General features: G+C 47.2%; 1 long non-coding RNA gene and 1 pseudogene across 1 annotated transcript; both read left to right on the forward strand.

Moving 5' to 3' along the window:
• The first annotated feature begins 3,173 nt into the window (after positions 1-3,173).
• LOC119321589 lies at positions 3,174-8,772 on the forward strand (annotated as a pseudogene).
• Positions 8,773-10,672: 1,900 nt separating this feature from the next.
• Positions 10,673-11,489, forward strand: LOC119324997. The gene is made up of 2 exons (XR_005157266.1): positions 10,673-10,874; positions 11,113-11,489. It is a non-coding gene; the product is annotated as an uncharacterized LOC119324997 (long non-coding RNA).
• Positions 11,490-12,386: the final 897 nt, after the last annotated feature.

Genomic DNA, 12,386 nt, shown 5'->3' on the forward strand with positions numbered 1-12,386 from the left:
CCAAGGATATAGAAATCTTTCTACTGGGCTCCGGACAAATCAACGCATAAGTCCTGGAGGTTGACAAGGGAGAACACCCACTTTGGAACATGGTCAATCCTCGAATGCAAAGACTTAAGCGTCCGGAAGCTAAGTGACACATGGCATAAAGATTCACCTACTAATTCAGGGCCAAATGAAATAGTTAGAGAGAGAAGGTTCCCTAGGTTTGTAAGGGAAGTGACAATAATAGATTTCCTAGACTCATGCTCGCTAGGTCAATAGAAGTAGAATCTTTAAAATTAATTTTCAGTTCCTTCAGACTGCAGCTGCCTACATTCTTGTACAAACGTTGATGACTGGCTTGAGACTCCTACTTCCATCAATTTCGCAAGTGCTTGCATCTTAGAAATTACACAAGGAAGTGTAACATAATACTCGACTAATAGTTTAACCAGTCTCTTGAGATTAATAATAGATGTTGATAACTCACAAGAGGGTGCATCTAAAATCTAGTATCTCTAAGCACCATTGATGCCCAATCTGTTCTGGGAGCTTACTTACAGTGTTCACTCCTCAGAGGCTCAGGTACCTCAGCTGAAACATCCTCTCTATATTCTCAAGATGATGGTTCTCCAGTTGTTCGCATCCTCCAGTGTCCAAAAACGCAATTTCCTGAACTTATCCATTGAAGTGATTTTCACTGATATCCCGAACACATCAAGTGATCGTGCATGAGACAACACCAAGCCTCTTGGCACTGTCAGTTCTTTTTGCTTCTTGGTTTGGAGGGAGAGTTGACGAACTTTGTTTTGTGGCCAAACAATTAAACTAGGAACACCTACCAAAGTAATAAAGTTTTCTTCTATGGACTTGGATATGATCAAATCAAGAATTGTGTCATGAAGTCGACAACTCTTTAGAGTACCATATATATTTGTTTTCCCATGTTGGATCAAACTCCTATTAATCAATTCATTAAAAAAAACCTTTCACCAAATTAACTCATATGTTGTACTATATCCGGCTTCTGCATTAATTAATCTTCCAGCAATCCACCTATTTATCAAAACTTTCTTCGCAAGGTTATAATCTTCAGGGAATATACTCAAATAGAAAAGACAAGATTTTAGATGAGCAGGTAGATCAAAGTAACTAAGTGACAATATCTTCATCATTCCTTGAAAGTAACTAAGCCAAGAGGAGTAGAAGGAATTGACAAGTAGTTTTCAGTAAGGTTTCACTTCAATTGTTGTAAAGATAATTCGTAACAAGGTAAATAGTAACAGAAGTAAATAGGTGCAGCAAGCCGCCCAATCCTTAAGAATGCTAATGATAAGCCGGAGGTAAGTGCTGACCAGCAAACCCATCCATTTGAGGACCTCACCATGAGACTTCATTTATCTCCCGAACTCTGCTTTCATTGAGTTGTAGAGTTTGGTCCATGGCAGAATTCTCCATGCTTTCATTGAGTTGCAACAAATCCATAATAAATTTAGCCGATAAATTGGGTGACATGTTGAAACGATATGGAAAAAATATAAGTGTATGAAAATAGGGGCATGTTGCTAAGAAGGCATGACATTTCAGACAGGGCGATTCGGCTCCCGAGCGCATCTGCTCCGTTGCATGAACTAATATAAAAAACATACTAGAAGGATTTCAAAAAAATATGAACTTTTTGGCATGGAAGATGTTCGAGTGCATGATGTTGGTGCCAAATTTTATCGTGTTTGGACGTCTGAGTATCTGTCAGCAAAAAGAAATTGGGGTATGTGAGAAAGTTTACTGTTCGGGCATTGTTCGGATTGATTTTGTGTTTTTGCCATGAGTACCTCAGATGTCCAAACATGATGAAATATTTCCCGGACATCATGCATTTGAGTGTCTTGGTGTTGCCAAAATAAAATCAGATTTTTTTTATTTTACTACTCATCAAGAGTAGATGAGCATGAGTTTAAAAATGAATATTTGTGACATTTCATAGTTCTTGGAGTGATACAAACATCTGCCACATATACATGTGGCAAAGTTGTGCACTATAGGTTTGTGAACCAAATACACCCTTATACTCTAGAAGTATCTACCAAAATATCCGATAAATTCATATCCTCTCAAGAACTCCACCAACGTTTATAGATATTTAATTGCACATATAAACCCACTATAATACATTAAAGGTGATTAATGTAATTATTGCTTTACTTAAGTTTAGGGTGTAACAATCCTTTGCAAATCCTTTGCCAAAAATATAATTATGAACATCGCCAAGTATATAATGAGTAAAAATAATTTGACAAAATAAAGTTTTGCTTTCAGCACGAGAAAATGCATCTTAATACATACTCCCTACGTCCTGAAATATAACAACATTTTTAACACTATACTACGTAAAAAATGTTGTTATATTTTGGGACGGAGGGAGTAATTTTTTATTATTAAATCTGGAAAGTACCCCGTTCGTCCCACAATGAGTGTCGTTGATTTAGTACAACTTTACTTATTTTGGGACGGTGGCACAAAATATACCATTGGAAGATTTTCTCCGATACTTATCAAATACTAGATATCTTATGCAGTTTACATACTATCGAATATATTCTTTGTCAAAGATAACTCTTTAAAAGCATGCACACCTTATAGTTTTTGATGAACACGTGTCGTGCATAGACAAACAAACGTATTTAGTGGCAAGGTTGAGTTCCTATGAAGTAAAAATGTTCGGTATAAACATATGAGCATTGTTTTACAACCAAATCTAAACTTTTAGCAATTACCGTTTCTGCTGCGTCTAGATTGGAACAACTATTTGTGGTTTGCTTTACATCGTCTCTTAGCAATTACCGTTTCTGCTGCGTCTAGATTAGAACAACTATTGTTGGTTTGCTTTACATCGTCTTTTAGCAATTACCGTTTCTGGTGCGTCTATATTGGAACAACTATTTTTGGTTTGCATTACATCGTCTTTTAGCAATTGCACCGCATGCAACTCCATTGTTGGACGAATGATTCGTATCCTGCATGCAAAAATGCTCTGGACCAACATGCAAAGTCCATCCAAACTTCATTGCTGGCATCAATGCGTGGTCACGCTCACCTGGATAGGAATGGGTGGGGCCATGGGGGCGGGCAGGGTAGTTTAAAATCGGATGATCTCTTCTTTGATATAAGGATGAAAGGATGTCCAGGGCAGAATGTGGAGGTGAGCTGAAACTTACCCAGCAACTTGCCTCTTATTCCGCCCAGAGTCCTTCCGCAGCTTTTTCTTCTTCTTCTTTTGACAAAGGGATTTTATGGCCTCAAATATGGCATCAAGTGAATACAAACACAATGAGTACACCACCCAGCCTTTGCATAGCTAAGAAACTCACAGCCAACACCAACTCACGCACACAAGAAAACACCAGCAATTATCAAAGTCATATAAGACCAAACTATGCATAGGCTGTTGGAATTTACTACTCCCTCCATTCCACAATGTAAGCCTTTTTAGCAAGCTAGTTTATTTTGCTAAAAAGGCTTACATTATGGAACAGAGGTAGTAGTATTTACTAGTCCAAGAAAAATCCTGAATTTCTCATTGACACATTATTATATTTTGTTAACTCGGAAAACTAATGAGTCATTGATTAATTAGTAACGGTTGTCTTTATTATGGCTGTTTCTAATTCATTAACGGATGCGGTTATTACGGCCGTTCTGATTCATTAACAAACACGTTTATTGTGGCCATTTCTAATTCATAAACGGATGTGTTTAGTACGGCAGTTTCTAAATCATAAACGGACGCGTTTATGACGGCTGCTTTGACTCCCAACTAGCACTATATAAAACTGTACCAAGCCAACCTTGGAAGAAGATGATCATATGGTTTCGCTCCGTTCCAAACTTTGCGCAACCACATGAGTCTTCTCCATTCCTCCTTCTGGCATCCATAGTGAGAAGGGACGGCAGGCCTCCGAAACCCCGCCTCTTGCGATCCTGTATGGGAGAGGGGCGATCAGATTTTTTGGGAGCGCAATCGCGCGACTGCTGACAGCGATTTCTTCCCCAGGGAGGACTTCTTCCCCGACATCGGCAACCTCTTCCTCGACGACATGGCCGACAACGTGAACACCAACTCCAGCGGTTCTGTTCCCACTGCCCAGTACGTATACTTGTTCTCTCTGTATGGAATCTCACTACACCATGGACTAAATGTGGGGGCACATTTTCTGCCAGGAAATGTCACTTTAGAGGGCAATCAAACTGCCGGAAAAAGTTTTTTCCTGGCTGTTTAGTCTGCCCGCTATCACCCTGCCGACAAAGAGCTTTGCCGGCTGTTTGACTTTTGCCGGTAGTTATTCTGCCCTCCTAGCCCCATTTGTGCCGGCAGTTTATGGCCTGCCAGGAAAGAGTTGTGCCGGTTGTTCGATGTTTTACCGGCTATTTGATTGCCTCAAATGTACTAAGTTTTACTGGCAGTTTCCTGTACTATTTCCGGCAGTTGAATTGCCCTGAAATTGGGCTCATGATCTTTCGGCATATTACTTCATGCATGCACATATTACAGTGCAATCATTACAGATTGTAGCACAAGATATTTTCCATAGGAGAACATTCACATGATTCATTCAGGTCTTTCATAAGCCATGATGCCCAAACTGCCTTGGTTGATGATGCAGGAGTTCGCACACCCCCCTACCTGGCTCGCCAGATGTCACGTGTCGGAACATGGACACCGGGAGAGATCGGAGTCTCCTCCCCTATTTGGTTGGCAGTGGGCGGGGGAGACTCCTGCATTGATGTGGGCGGTAACGGAGAGAGGTGTAAGGACACGATGCAAGGCTCATGGACACGGTTTTTACCCAGGTTCATGCCATCATGAAATGGAAGCCTACGTCCTACATGTCTGGTCTGGGATTATGTGGGATGAAAGTGATTACACGAGTGGATCCGGTTCTAGACCCAGGGAGGGACCCCGGGAGTCCTAACTATGCTTTCTTCTCCTCTCTCCTCTTCTTTACACCTTCTCCTCTCTAGGGTTCTCTCTTCTTCTCTCCGTTTTCCCTCCTTTCCTCTTGAGGGTCGGTTCCTCCTTTTATCACAAGCGGTCGCCACAACTCCCTAGGGTGCTCGATTGACACGTGCTCGGCTACTCCATCATGGTGGGCACATGGAGAGGGCCAACGAACCGTCTCCCACGTGTCCTCCATGGTCTGCTAGGCGAAGAGCCACATGCCACGCCCTTCGCCCATTAATGCGGTGGTTGCGAAACCGCCCTGCCTTCCCTGGTAGACCCCCGGGAGCCTTCCAAGATGCATCCGAGGGCCAGCTAGCCCTCCCCTGGGTGCCTACTGCCCTGTACTCCAGTGATAGGAAACTCCGGTCAGCCTTCCTTTGATCCGTCGCCGCTGATCCAACTCACGGAACCCACCACTCGGGTACCCCCCGATGGCGGGACACCGAGAGACTAGAACCTTCACAAGGATGAGGCACACTCCACAACTTGGAGTGTCCTCACCAAATCTACGGAGCCACCAAAACTCGATACTTCAAGACTGGGGCTCACACCACAACAAGATTGGTAGCTCCCGACAATGTCTTCGTGGCTACCAAAGCTACGAAGGACCACGACCTCCTAGGGTTCCAACAAACCCGAAGAGTAGAAAGTTCCTCAATGGAATCAAGGGGGAAATCAAATCGCTTGGGTAGGAATGAGTATCTAGGTCTTCTCTCTCAAATCCCCGAAGGGCAAAGTGTTTGAGATGCTAGAGAGAGATCTATGGAGTTTAAGATCTTGAACAATGGTGTGGAGATATTTCTGGTCATGGTACCCTTATCAAGATAGAAGACGGGATTTTATAGTGTCTTTAGACATCTAGCCGTTGCAGGAAACTTACGCCGGAGTTTCCGGCCAAGAAGACCAGAGTCTCCGGACCAAATGTTGTCTGGAAGATTCCGGCCTGGCCGGAGAATTCCAAAAGTCTCCGTGCATACTTCGGAGGGGGCATCAGAGGCTTACACCAAGGCGTATCAATTTTGACCCCATCCAGGAATATTTAGGGCCAGAGTAACCGGGTAATCTCTGGTATGAGTTTGTAGCAAGCTCGATGGCAATGGAAGCGGAGGCGGTTCGGGATGGGGTGCGTATGGCCCTGGAAAGAGGCTTCCATAGAGTTGTCGTCGAGAGCGACGCTCAAGCAATCATAAAGTTGTGGCAGACAGAAGATTTTGATTGTGCTGAGATTGCTGGTGTTCTTCATGAGATCAAAGAGCTGAGTGCACACTTTAAGAGTTTTAGGCTAATATTCGTACGAAGACACGCTAATGAGGCGGCTCACTTATTTGCGAAGCAGGCGACAGGTGTTAGGAGGAGATGCTTATGGCTTAATTGCATTCCAGTATTCCTAACGAACACGTTGTATCGTGATTGTGTGCCTGATTAGTTAGCAATAAAGCTCTTTTACTCGCAAAAGAAAAAGGAGCCATGATTGGCGCTAGACTTGTACTATGATACAGCATGACAAGACTGACTGACTGAATATAAGGTGCTTAGCTGAAAATTTGTGGTCAAAATGAGCCAGCCAAACTGCGTGGAAGATGTCCACGTCCTGCTTGGCCCATCCATGGATTTCTTTTTCTTTTTGTTGGCATATGCACCGATGCACATGATTCCAGAGATCTGGAAAAACTGCAGAAAGAGAAAGAGAAGTCCACCGTGCGTGCCGGTGCGTCAACTCACTATATAATGCTCCCTGCTAAGCTGCCACTGACCATTGCATACGCATCCTGATGACCTGATCCCAAGGCGACGATGGCTGGATGGACCCGTGGTACTGGCGGCGGTCCTGCTGTGCGCGACGGCCGCCATGGCCATGGCGCAGTCGGCGTCCAACGTGCGCGCCACCTACAACTTCTACAACTCGGAGAAAGATCAACTGGGACCTCAACACCTCCAGCGCCTACTGCGCCACATGGGACGCCGGCATGTCATTCGCCTGGCGCTCCAAGTACGGCTGGACGGCCTTCTGCGGGCCCACCGGCCAGGCATCATGTGGCAAGTGCCTCCAGGTAAAGACTAAGAAAAACTTTACTCTATTAGTAGATGAATATCATGTTGGCTAACGGGTTTATTGTCTGAATCTGCATATATAGGTGACCAACGCGGGGACCGGCGCACAGATTACGGCGAGGATCGTCGACCAGTGCAGCAACCGTGGCCTGGACCTGGACCTGGACCACGACACGGTGTTCAGCAAGATCGACACACGCCATTCTCGCGATCTGCTTGAGGTCCTGATACATGGAGTCCCGCTTGATCTCGCCTGCTCCAGCACCGTCGAAGTACTACTCCGCTTCCTTGTTGTGGTCGCCGGCGTCATCCATGTAGGCACAGTCATGGAACATCGTGTATTTAAAAAATGCTTATCATGTATTTACAAAATATTATTAATGTTCTTTAAAAAAAAGATCATTTCATATTTAAAAAAGCTTTATATATTTTAAAACATGTACATCAGTGATCTAAAAAAATGTTCATTGTGTATTTTTGAAATTTTCATTTTTTAGCAAATGTACATTGTATATTTTTAAACTATTCACACTGTATTTGAAAAGCTCATCACGCATTTAAAAATATCCGGTACGCGTTGTAAAAACTACGATCGTTCGTCTTGTATGAGAAATTGTTGATAAATGTATAAAAAAATGTTTATCATGTATTTGTGAAATATTTATCATGTGTTTTAAAAATATTCATCACTTTTTGTAGGAAAATATTGGGCACTTTTAACTCAAAAATAGTGTTACAGTTTGCTAATACAAATTACATCACGCTGTTTGGTACTTGGTACAATCAACAGGTGGTGCTACCTCCAGATCTCCCTACATTAGCAAGACAAAGAGTAACCCTATTTTGATCATGAACAATTTTCAGCGAAATAAACCCCGAAGCTCCAGAAGCTTCTTGCTGTCTGTCATCAAGTGTCCATAGGCTGAACTACAAAAAATGCTACCTTGATTTTAGCTAACTGCCGTCCGTGTGAGCCAGTACCTAAACATTACGTAAAATCTTTACATAATAATAGCATCGCTCGCAGAACGATCAAGCACATCATCCGTGAGGGTAGCAAAAACAGCCGGCTTCTCAGACTGGATTATATTCATCATGTAATAAAAATATTCATTGTCTAATAAAAACAATTACATCAGGCATAATAAACAAATTACTGTTGTAAAAATGTTCATCATGTATTAAAAAGTGGTCATTGTATTACAACATATCCATCATGTATTTAAAATATGGTTATTGTGTATTATATGATCAATCATATATTAAATATTAGTCTTGTATTAAAATGTATATATTTCCCAAGAAGGAAACGAGAAAATTAAAACATTCAAATATTTCATGATGTAATAAAGATGATAAAGTGTAGAGATTGACATGCCAATGCAAAGTAGTATGGTAGTGTATATCAGCAAATATATATTTATAATATATTTTGCAGCATATATATACTCCCTCCGTCTCCTTTTAGTCTATATATAAAATTTGGTCAAAGTCAAGCGATGCAAAGTTTGATCAAATTTATATCAGAAGTTATCAACATCTACGAAAATTAATATCATGGCGCATCTAGACTAAAAGGAAAATTAATATCATGACGCATCTAGTAATATTTATTTCATATTTTAAATGTTGATATCCTTCCTTACAAAGTTAGTCAAAGTTTATAAAGTTTGATTTTAATCAAATTTTATATGCAGACTAAAAAGAAATTAAACGAGTATGTTCTGCTCCACCCATGAAGGCTCTTTAGACTTTTTCTTTTCTTTTGGAGGGATACGGGCTCGTTAGATTAGAACCCATAGCCGGCCGCGTGTGAGTCTTATTTTTTAAACCGAGCTGCAGATCCAACGAGAAATCTGCCTGGAATCGATCGATATCCAAACATGTATCAACGGCCAGCATCCGCGCGTGCATGCAGCCATTAGTAGAAGAGAAGCCCTAGCTAGCAGCCGCGCGCCGATCGATCTTTCTTTCTCACGGACGACAACCAAACCGATCGAGCTACGTACTCCACCCCACCCAAACATGCCCGCGCCGCAGCGACGGTGGGCGGAGCTCCCGTCCGAGCTGCTCGCCGTCGTCTCCGGCCGCCTGCACGATCCCACCGACTTTGTCTGCTTCCACGCCGTCTGCGTTTCATGGCGGGACTCGCTGCCCCAGACGACCATGCTCCGCTCCGTCCTCTTCCCCTGGCTCGTTGCCCCACCGTCAGGCCGCCGATTCTCCGTCATCAGGCCCCGCTGCGTCTTCTCCAAGACAAGCTACCACGCAGAGGTATCCTCGAGCTTCTGTTGAATTGTACCGTTGTATGTATTGTATACGTATTGTATGAGATGTGATGGTTGTTGTATCTAGGCCTAGTCTTTCGCCATGACCACGCCATCCACTCCCTGCATGTAGGGAGTTAGGCTGCATGCCTCTGTGTATATGTAACAGTCTGCTCAATGGAATAGATGTGAGACTCATTCCACCATTCATCTTGGTAATCAGAGCTCAGGCCTCTTCCCTCCTATGTCGACCAGCCCTCCCTCCTCTCCCGTCGACGGCGGCCTCGGCCACACCCCCTCTACCGATGCCGACGACCTCGCCGCCGCAGCTGCCGCCTCTGAGCGCCCACGCGCTTCGCTAACCCCAGATCTCTCCAACTCCGGCGGCCTGCCTCTCGCCACGTCCCCACCCAACCCTATTCCCCCGATCCCTCTTTCTGTGCCAACCACCACTCCACCTCCCGGCGGTCTTCCTCCGAGCATCGCCGGGGTCATCGACTTCAAGTTGGCCCTGGATGGGACTAACTTCACTCGCTGGCGCAACTACTTCAACCTCCTCTTCGCACGGTACCACGCGGAGACGCACGTGCAGGCCGGCGCTGCGGCACGCCTTGCCGATCAGCAGTGGCGCGACGACGACAACACTATCCGCCTCTGGTTCTTCTCCACGATCGAAGGTGACCTCCTCGACCTCGTCGCCCCGCCCGACTCCACTGCTTACACCATTTGGGAGCGCCTTCACGAGTACTTCCTCGCCAATGAGGCCGAGCACGCCATGCACCTCGGCCAGGAGTTCCGGGCGTGCGTTCGTGGTGACCTCTCCATCAACGAGTACTGTCGCCGCCTCCAGGGCATCACCGCCGCCCTCGCTGACGTCCAGGAGCCGGTCACCGACCGCACCCTGACCCTGCAGATGCTCGATGGCGTCGGCAAGAAGTTCGAACTGCCGGCCGCCATCATCCAGTCCACCGTGCCGCTGCCCACGTTCGCCCAGGTGCGGTCCCGCCTCGTCCTCGCTGACCTCGCCATCGACAAGCGCGCACACACTGAGGGCGCGCAGGTGCTGGCCGTGCTCCCCGACGACGCCAGGGGCACCGACGGACGCGGTGGCGGCCGCGGTGGCGGCCCTCCTGGCGGTCACGGCGGGCGTGGCGGTCCTCCAGGCGGCAATGGCGGCGGGCATCCCGGTGGTGGCAACCGCGGGCGTGGCGGCCGTGGCCGTGGCGGCCGTGGCCGGGGTCGCAGTGATCCCGCTGGCGGTGGCCGCGGGCCGCAGCCGTGGCTGGGCTACTTCGCCCCAATGGGCATGCCCTTCCCGCCGCCGCGCTCTCCGTGGATCCCGCCCAACTCTGCGGGCGTCCTCGGCCCATGTCCGGGAGCGCCCCATCACGCCTACTCTGCGTACACGACGGCTCCGACTCTGCCTCCACCACCTCCGTACGCCGCTGCCTCGCCTTACTCGTGGGATGCCACCGCCATGTTCCACGCCGCGCCAAGCCAGGGGCACGGCTACCCACCTCAGGCCGATTGGATCATGGATACTGGCGCGTCCTCCCATGTCACCGGTGACCCAGGTACCTTGCTCGAGTCTCATCCCCTTTTAGCGCATAATACTCGTCATACCATCGTCGGTAATGGGGCTCGTCTCCCTGTCGTCGCCATCGGTAACACTCGGCTCCCTCCTCGCCCTTTCTATCTTACTCATATTCTGCTCTCTCTCCCAATGTTGTGCAAAACCTTATCTCTGTACGTAAGTTTACACGTAATAATCTTGTTTCCGTGGAGTTTGATCCTGTTGGCTTTTCCGTGAAGGATCTTCACACCAAGGAGGTTCTTCTGAGGTCCAATAGTGGTGACGACCTCTACCACTTCTCCGGCGACCATGGCGGCCCCACACCAACGGCGTGTGCACTTGCGATTTCGGATCTCTGGCATAAACGGCTCGGGCACCCGGGCTCTTCTTCTTTAGCTCATTTCCCGTTTGATGTTTCATCCAAATGTAATAAACCTCCCAAGTCTCCCACATGTATTGCTTGTCAACAGGGCAAACACACCCGCCTCCCCTTCTCCACCTCGACAACCTATACCACTGCACCATTTCAGCTTTTGCATTGTGACTTGTGGACTTCTCCCATTGTTAGTTTTCCTGGCTACAAATATTACCTTGTTATTTTGGATGATTATACTCATTACTCTTGGACCTTCCCTCTTCGTGCTAAATCCGATACATGTGCCACTTTGCAGCGTTTCTTTGCGTTTATCCTTACTCAATTTCATGTGCTTGTGCAATGTTTGCAGTGTGACAACGGCGGTGAATTTCTTTCCACTAACCTTCGCGAGTTCTTCTCTACTAACGGCATCGTCTTCCGTCTCACGTGCCTGCACACGTCTCCCCAAAACGGCAAGGCCGAACGGTTCATCCGTACCACCAACGACGTCATTCGCACGCTCCTCTTCCAAGCACGCCTACCGCCGCCCTTCTGGGTCGAAGCACTCCATACCGCCACCACCCTGCTCAACGTTCGCCCCTCCCGTGCTGTCCACTTCTTTACGCCCCACTTTCTTCTCTACGGCATCCACCCAACATACCGCCATCTACGGACCTTCGGCTGCTTGTGCTTCCCAAACATCTCTGCCACCGCGCCGCACAAGCTATCGTCACGCTCCACCAAGTGTGTGTTCATCGGCTACCCTCGCGAGCAGAAAGGCTACCGATGTCTCGACCTGTCCACCCGCAAGGTCATCACCTCTCGTCACGTTGTTTTTGATGAAAACTGTTTTCCGTATGACTCTGCTGCCGACCCGGCTGTGGCCACAGAAGATCCCACCCCACCTGCCGCACCCACCACGATCCCCCTCGATCCGCTCACCTCGTACTGGGCTCCATGCGCCCATCTGCCACCGGCCGCTCCGCACCTGCCGCGCGTCCCAACCGGTCGCTCTCACCAGCCCCACCCACGACCAGCTCCACAGCTCCACCCAATCGCCACGCCCACACCACGATCTGCGGGGTCCGCCACCCATGCATCCCCATGCAACCCGCGCACTCCCGCTCCCTGCATGCCTCGGTCCGCGCGCGGGAGCAG

The sequence above is a fragment of the Triticum dicoccoides genome, chromosome 6B (assembly GCF_002162155.2).
Source record: "Triticum dicoccoides isolate Atlit2015 ecotype Zavitan chromosome 6B, WEW_v2.0, whole genome shotgun sequence".
In the NCBI taxonomy this organism is placed as follows: domain Eukaryota; kingdom Viridiplantae; phylum Streptophyta; class Magnoliopsida; order Poales; family Poaceae; genus Triticum; species Triticum dicoccoides.